This window comes from Musa acuminata, chromosome BXJ2-11, assembly GCF_036884655.1.
Source record: "Musa acuminata AAA Group cultivar baxijiao chromosome BXJ2-11, Cavendish_Baxijiao_AAA, whole genome shotgun sequence".
Taxonomy (NCBI): domain Eukaryota; kingdom Viridiplantae; phylum Streptophyta; class Magnoliopsida; order Zingiberales; family Musaceae; genus Musa; species Musa acuminata.
In genome coordinates this window covers 3,396,385-3,404,325 of record NC_088348.1, presented here as the reverse complement: position 1 = coordinate 3,404,325, position 7,941 = coordinate 3,396,385, and the positions used below count along the sequence as shown (strand labels likewise).

Here is a 7,941-nt window from a genome sequence, read left to right as displayed (position 1 = left end):
ATTTGTGGGAAGTGAATAGAATAAGATTAGAGATGCCAAAAAAAGATAATAGAAATTCTAATTTTCTAAACCTCAAAATATGAAAAAAAAAATACACACAGCAATTTATTATTTCACAAATACTGTTTAATTGGATGCGTAGGTTCATAATATAATACATTTGAACTGCCAACTGTTCGATTTTCGTAAACCGAAAAAAATATTTAAGAAATACATATTAAAAAACTGACACCTGTGAGATTTGAACTCACGCCCTTTCGGACCAGAGCCTAAATCTGGCGCCTTAGACCACTCGGCCAAACTGTCTTATTTGAAACAAGTTTTATATATCATAAATATAAATTAATTTCACTGTGTTAAATAAATTGTTTATGTAATTTGTAATATACACTTATACAAATTCGACTCAAAATATTTCTAATTATTTTATTAATTATAGAATAATAATATCAATGATATCTTGATCAACCCGACTCAATTCAAGATGGCATACATAAGATTTTCAACATGACTACAAGAAATGTTTAAATGCTCGAGGGTTTATATAGCCTAAAACATTTATCCCATGATCGATCTACATTTATCAAATCAATAACCTATATGGATGGAATAATTTTCATAAAGAATAATTAATCTCGATTACGTGTCATAGATAGCCTTTTATAGTGAGTTAATTATGAAAACATTTCACGATACGAGTGAAATATTTTATGTTCCCCCATTTTCAGAATATTTCTCGGATTATGAATTTGGTATAATGTCCACATAGCTTAGATATTGATCGAGTTATGTCTTCGCACTACTAATTGTGTTTATCACATGTCGAGTTGCTATTGTCCTAACTACTTTAGTTGATCAAATCATATCGAGCACTTGCCCAATATGAACACATAGGACTGTAACCAACCTACGCACTTCAAACTTTGGTTGATATGCTAAAGTTGAGTATTGGTTGATTTACCATATTAGACATTGGTTATTGGGTCAATCTATCTAGACCCGATAGATTGCTCTCGGTTGACAAATCTACCCACATCAAACATATTCCTTTAGCTCAACTGATCTATGCTTATCGGAAAAATTTCTATGGATCAGTTGATTGTTACCTCTACCTTTGCCTCGATCTTAGCCTCTTCTTTTGTCAAGGTAACCATCGTTTGACATTTAAAATTATAGAGCATGCTTAAGTTATGCATACTTATTGATCCTTTGTTCATGGACTATCAAAGAATCCATTAGTTTATTGATGTCCAACCCCTCCAGATCTTTCGACCCCTTAATCGAATAAACTACATGCTCAAATTAAAATATTAGTGATCTAATTTTTTTTTTCCATAATTTTAAGGTCACTAACCTCTTCACCATTAGTTTTAATCCAGTTTGTGATAGTCAAAATATGATAAAAATAATTTAAGATAAATTCAATCTAATTCATCTTTAAAATTTTAAACTCTTATCTTAATGTTTATAGGTGTACTTTCTTCACCTTGGTCTCACCTTAATAGATCTTTTAAATGATGGACCAAAAATTATGTGAAGTTTAAATTATGGAGATCTTCTCAAAGATATTGAGTTCCACTACTTGATGAATAATAGTAAGAGCATTTTGATCTTTTTCTTGTGATCTCTGAACTCAGGCTCTTCAGATTTGGGATGTAGGAATCTTCTTCTTTACTAGGCTCTATAAAACCTTTATCAATATTTCACAAATATCTTTGTCGAGAATCTTCTTATTGATATCATTAATCTTCTCTCTATAATTTCTTTCTCCTTAAAAGTTCTCTCTCTAATAATACGATTCTTTTTCTCTAAAACAGACATTTCTCTCTCTAAAAAGTATTATTTCTCTATCTATAGTGCTATTTCTTTCTCTAAACAGTCCTAATTTTCTCTTTATAATATTGTTTCTCTTTCTAAATCATGTTATTTCTCTCTCTATAGATTTACTTTACTTCTTCTCTCTCTTAGCTTTGGGTTGCGGTGAACAAGGCACCATCTATTTATAGACTTAAGCCACAAATTCATAACCCTAATAAAAGAAATATTTCTATTTCAACACAAACTCCTAATTTAATTTTAATCAAATTTAAATTACAATCTCTAATAGATACACAATTCACTTTCCGACCCATGAGATGGAGCTGGGTGCACAAGATCGTCCATCCTTGATGGGTTGGGTTTGGGCTCTGGCTGTCGGAGGCTCCTTGGGGCTCGTCACCTGCTCCTTAAGCTCCGGTCCTTGCACACAAGTCAGGGTCGGGAAGGGGCTCCTGGCTTCGACCCATTTGAAGATTTTGCTAGCTTTTAATGGTCGGAGAAAAAAACCTCCCTTTGTCTGACCACTCGAGGGGTTTTTATCTTCCCCTCAGTGGGATCGGTCGTACTTGAATTATTTTATTATTGTCGGCACTATACTTGGTTCGGCGCTATCCCAGTATTTTGGAATGGTGCTGGGAGCGACGGTGCCATCCCGACCTTTTGTCGGGCGATGCCATTCCGGCTTTTGTGGGATGACGTTGTGCATGGGCGGTGCCATCTTGACCTTTTGCTGGGCGATGCTGTACTCGGTCAGCATCATTCTGTCCTCTCTGGGATGGTACTGTGATTGGTTAGCGCTGCCCGACCTTTGTGGGATTTGTGTTGGCTAAGGTGTGTCATCCTAGATGTTGATGTGGTCGTGAATCGTGATAGGTTCCAAGATGTGTCTTATTAGATGGATAACTATTATTATAGATAAATTTTGTCAACGATAAACATTTGTTCATTGATTTCTTAAACTCTAAGATATATGCTCTTAATATAACCTTTAATGTCTGAATGATTTTTTTAATATTAATTTTTAATATTAATTGAGAAAGATAAGATAGTGAAGCTTAAATTAGAAAAATAAATTGGAATTACCACTTAAAATAATACTAAATAAGCTTGTCCATATTAATATAAAATAAAACATTAATTGTAGGAGCCATTGATTTGGTGTATTCTGTGTGTGATAAATAGATTCAATGTTTTCATCCAAACCATATGTGATATCTATTTATTTGTGGGAAGTGAATAGAATAAGATTAGAAATGCCAAAAAAAGATAATCGAAATTTTAATTCTAAACCTCAAAATATTTAAACAAATTACATACAGCAATGTATTATTTCACAAATATAATACATTTGAACTGCCAACTGTTCAATTTTCGTAAACCTCAAAAAAATTTCAGAATAATCTCAATATTGCACCTTTTTAATTTTGAGAAGACCGGATTAGTTATTCGAGGAATAAAAACAGAGTTTAAGAAATATATATTAAAAATTGACAGCTGTGGGATTTGAACCCACGCCCTTTCGGACCAGAGCCTAAATCTGGCGCCTTAGATCACTCGGCCAAACTGTCTTAATGTAAATGAGTTTTTATATATAATAAATATAAAGTAAGTTTTACTGTGTTAAATAAATTGTTTATAATATACACTTATATAAATTCGACTCCAAATATTACTAATTATTTTATTAATTATAAAATAATAATGTCTATATTTATCAAATAAATAACCTACAAATAGTGTAATTTTAGTAAAGAATAAATGATGTCGATTACATACCGTAGATAGCCTTTTATAGTGAGTTAATTATGAAAATATTTCATAATACGAGTGAAATATTCCATGTTCTATTTCTCAGATTATGAATTTGGCATGATGTCTACGTGGCTTAGACATTGATCGAGTTATGTCTTGGCTCTACTAATTATGTTATCACATGTCTAGTTGCTACTGTCTTGACTACTTTAGTTGATCAAATCATATCAAACACTTGCCCGATATGAACACATAGGACTCTGACCAACCTAAGCACTTCAAACTTTGGTTGACATGCTAAAATTGAGTCTTGGTTGATTTGCCATATTAGACATTGATTATCGAGTCAATCTACCTAGACCCGGTAGATTGCTCTCGATTGACAAATCTACTCACATCAAACATATTCCTTTAGCTCAACTGATCTATGCTTATCGGGAAAATTGCTATCGATCAATTCATTATTACCTCTACCTTTGCCTCTTCTTTTGTCGAGTTAACCATCATTTGATGTTTAAAATTATGAAACATGCTTAAGTTATGCATACTTATTGATCCTTTGTTTATGGACTATCAAAGAATCCATTAATTTATTGATGACCATCCCCTCAAGATCTTTCGACCCCTTAATCAAATAAACTACATGCTCAAATTAAAATGGTAGTAGTTTATTTTTTTTTTCATAATTTTAAGTTCACTAACCTCTTCACCATTAGTTTTAATCTGCTTTGTGATAGTCAAAATATGATAAAAATAATTTGAGATAAATTCAATCTAATTCATCTTTAAATTTTTAAACCCTCATCTTATTGCTTATAGGTATACTTTCGTCTTAGTAGATCTTTTAAAATGATGGACCAAACATTATGTGAAGTTTAAGTTATGGATATCTCCTCAAAGATTTGAGATGTACGAATCTTCTTCTTTACCAGGCTCTTAAACTCTAAGATATATGCTCTTAATATATCATCTGAATGATTTTTTTAATTAATTTTTAATATTATTTGAGAAAGATAAGATAGTGAAGCTTAAAATAGAAAAATAGATTGGAATTACCACTTAAAATAATACTAAATAAGCTCGTCCATATTAATATACTAAAAGCATATCAATTGTACGAGCCACTGATTTGGTTGGTTCATATTTGATACACGTCGAGGAACACTGACTAAACTAAACTAATTGCCCTCATTAATTCTGCCATTTGCGTCTCTCATTCTCTTCCGTGCTAATTATTACATAAGCAGTGAATTAGGAAGGGTGCGTTGCATCTGAAACAAAGTGAATTAGGCATAATCGCCCCTAATTCATCCCACTCTCACTTCCTCTAATCTCAACCATCTCAATTTGACCATGTTAAGTGAACCATTAAAGAAACGATATAGTAATTGATGGAACATATTTAATTTTTATATATTTATATTCATAGTAAACTATTATATTTAAAAGGAAAATAAATGAAATTATGTTGTTCTATGTTCTTATTTATTCTATCTATTTCTAATATTTTTATTTTAAATTTTGAATCATATTTCCTTTTCTTTTTTTGAATTAGTTTGGTTTTTATTTGGATCGGTTTTAACACTTTAATTTCATGAACACATGAGAGAAAATTATTTCCATCGTAATAAAAATGATCTGACCATTGTTCTTGACATGTTAGATTCTAACAAACGAGGGCGATACATATCTAAGTGCGTGGAACCAAAATATGGCTTGTATGTTGGATACTGAGCGTACCCTACGACGGTGCATGTATCTCTGTTTGCAGGAATGTCTTGGCAGACGTATAGACGACGACACCCTATCCACCGCCATAAAGCGCCCTCGGTCGATTCCCAGCGTGTATCTCCATATACGGTCGCCTTCTTCCTTGTGCCAGCATTAGAGGTGGGAAATGGAAATTGTAGTTTTACCGGAGACCGCCGGAGAGGAGAGGCCTCTGTCTCATGCATGGGACTCCAAGGGCCGGCCCGCCATCAAGTGCCGAACCGGCGGCTGGGTTTGCGCCGCCACCAGCTTAGGTCTGCCACCTCTTCCCTTCCTTCTTCCTCTCGGTGATCTCTTTGTCTTCATGAAAAGTAAAGATTGTCAGTGAAAATGGAACTTGTAAAGTGGTGGAGATGGGCGAGAGGCTGGCGACGCTGAGCATCGCGGTGAACCTGGGGCCGTACCTGAGGGGCACCATGCATCTCGGCGGTGCCGACTCCGCGAACATTATCACCAATTTCTTGGGCACGTCCTTCATTCTATGCCTCTTCGGTGGCTTCATCGCCGACACCTTCCTTGGGCGGTATGCATCTTCCGTCCCTTCCCCCTGTATCTCTTTACTGGTCTCTTTGCTAACATTGATTTAGGTACCTCACCATTGCCGTCTTCACTGCTGTTCAAGCCTGTGTAAGCATCAAGTTCTTCTCATCGCATCTAATCCTTCGGTAAGCGTATGTTACAACGCAAGAGTGCTGACGGAAACTCATTTGGACCGCAGGGGGTGATCATCTTAACCATATCGACTGTGGCGCCGGGGTTGAGGCCGCCGGGGTGCGCCGGCCCGTCCTCCGGGGGTTGCGTGCCTGCGAATGGTTTGCAGATGGGAATGCTCTACCTGGGACTCTTCACGACGGCTCTCGGAACAGGGGGGCTCAAGTCCAGCGTGTCAGGCTTCGGCTCCGACCAGTTCGACGAGAGCGATAGAATCGAAAAGAAGCAGATGATGAAGTTCTTCCGATATTTCTTCTTCTTCATAAACGTCGGATCAATATTGGCCGTCACCGTGATGGTTTACATCCAGGACCATTTCGGCCGCCGGTGGGGGTACGGCATCTGCGCGGTGGCCATCATAGCTGGTTTGGCCTTGTTCCTGTCCAAAACCAACAGGTACCGGTTCAAGAAGCTGGTGGGGAGCCCGTTGACGCAGTTCGCCGCCGTCGTGGCCTGCGCGTGGCGTAAGAGGCGCCTCGCCTTGCCAGAGGACCCGTCCCTCCTCTATGACATCGACACCAGCGTCTCCCGCAAAGCAAAGAGCAAGAAGGAGAAGCTACCCCACAGCCAACAGTTCCGGTAATGCCTCCCTTGTTAGAAAAAGAGGATTAAAAGGAAGTCAGTCTCATATTCATGTATATGTGTATATATATATGTTTTTATATATATGTTTATATATATATGTATATATACACACATACATACATATATATATATATACACATACATACATATATATATATATACATATATATATATATATATATATATATATATATATATTTGAGTTTGATCTACAATTTAATAATTTACCTTTTGAAATTAAATTAATATCTTAAATGATTCGAGGTGGATGCTTCACTCTATCCCGTTGCAGCTTTTTGGACCGGGCGGCAATCATAGAGGGAGACGCGCCGGCTGAACAGAGCAAGTGGCGGCTCTCCACCTTGACGGACGTGGAGGAGGTGAAGCAAGTGATCCGAATGCTCCCCACCTGGGCCACCACCATCATGTTTTGGACCGTCTATGCCCAGATGACCACCTTCTCGGTGTCGCAAGCCACCACCATGGACCGCCACATCGGTCCCTCCTTCGAGATCCCTGCCGGCTCCCTTACCGTCTTCTTCGTCGGCTCCATCCTCGTTACCGTCCCCTTCTACGACCGCATCGTCGTCCCTGTCACCAGACGAATAACCGGGAACCCCCAAGGTCTTTCATCGCTCCAGCGCATCGCCGTAGGCCTCGTCTTCTCCATCTTGGGCATGTGCGCTGCCTCACTCACCGAGAGCAAGCGCCTCAGCACCGCCTTGGCCAACCCAACCGCCGCCGTCGTCCCCCTGGTCGTCTTCTGGCTGATCCCTCAGTTCTTCCTAGTCGGGGCAGGCGTGGCGTTCATGTACATCGGTCAGCTGGACTTCTTTCTGCGGGAGTGCCCCAAGGGGATGAAGACGATGAGCACCGGCCTGTTCCTAAGCACGCTCTCTCTGGGCTTCTTCCTGAGCACGGCGCTGGTCACCATAGTCCACAAGGTGACCGGGTCCGGCGGAAAGGGTGCGTGGTTGACGGACGATCTGAACAAAGGGAAGTTGTACAATTTCTACTGGCTTCTGGTCGCTCTGAGCACTCTGAATCTGGTGGCGTTCGTCGCGGCGTCAAGAGGCTACGTTTACAAGGAGACTAGAACGTCCGTCGACGACGCTCAGGGTGTGGAACTTGAGCAGCAGGCTTGATGCCATGCATGAGCTCCTTTTATATATATATAGCATATTTCTCAATTATGTAAGCCACTGTAAGATCGCATAAGCGTGACTTCAATGAAGCTTCTGAATCTTTGACGCATTAACGCTGTTAAACTTGGAATACGGTATGCAGAACAAGTAAATTTACAGA

At 38.4% G+C, this 7,941-nt stretch overlaps 2 non-coding genes and 1 pseudogene across 2 annotated transcripts; 1 reads left to right on the top strand and 2 right to left on the bottom strand.

The window, feature by feature from the left end:
• Positions 1 to 226: 226 nt before the first annotated feature.
• Positions 227 to 306, bottom strand: TRNAL-UAG (transfer RNA leucine (anticodon UAG)). The gene has a single exon. It is a non-coding gene; the product is annotated as a tRNA-Leu (tRNA).
• Positions 307 to 3,306: 3,000 nt separating this feature from the next.
• On the bottom strand, positions 3,307 to 3,386 carry TRNAL-UAG (transfer RNA leucine (anticodon UAG)). Its single transcript has one exon. It is a non-coding gene; the product is annotated as a tRNA-Leu (tRNA).
• A 2,607-nt stretch (positions 3,387 to 5,993) lies between these two features.
• Positions 5,994 to 7,793, top strand: LOC135627132 (protein NRT1/ PTR FAMILY 6.3-like; annotated as a pseudogene).
• The last annotated feature ends 148 nt before the right edge of the window (positions 7,794 to 7,941 follow it).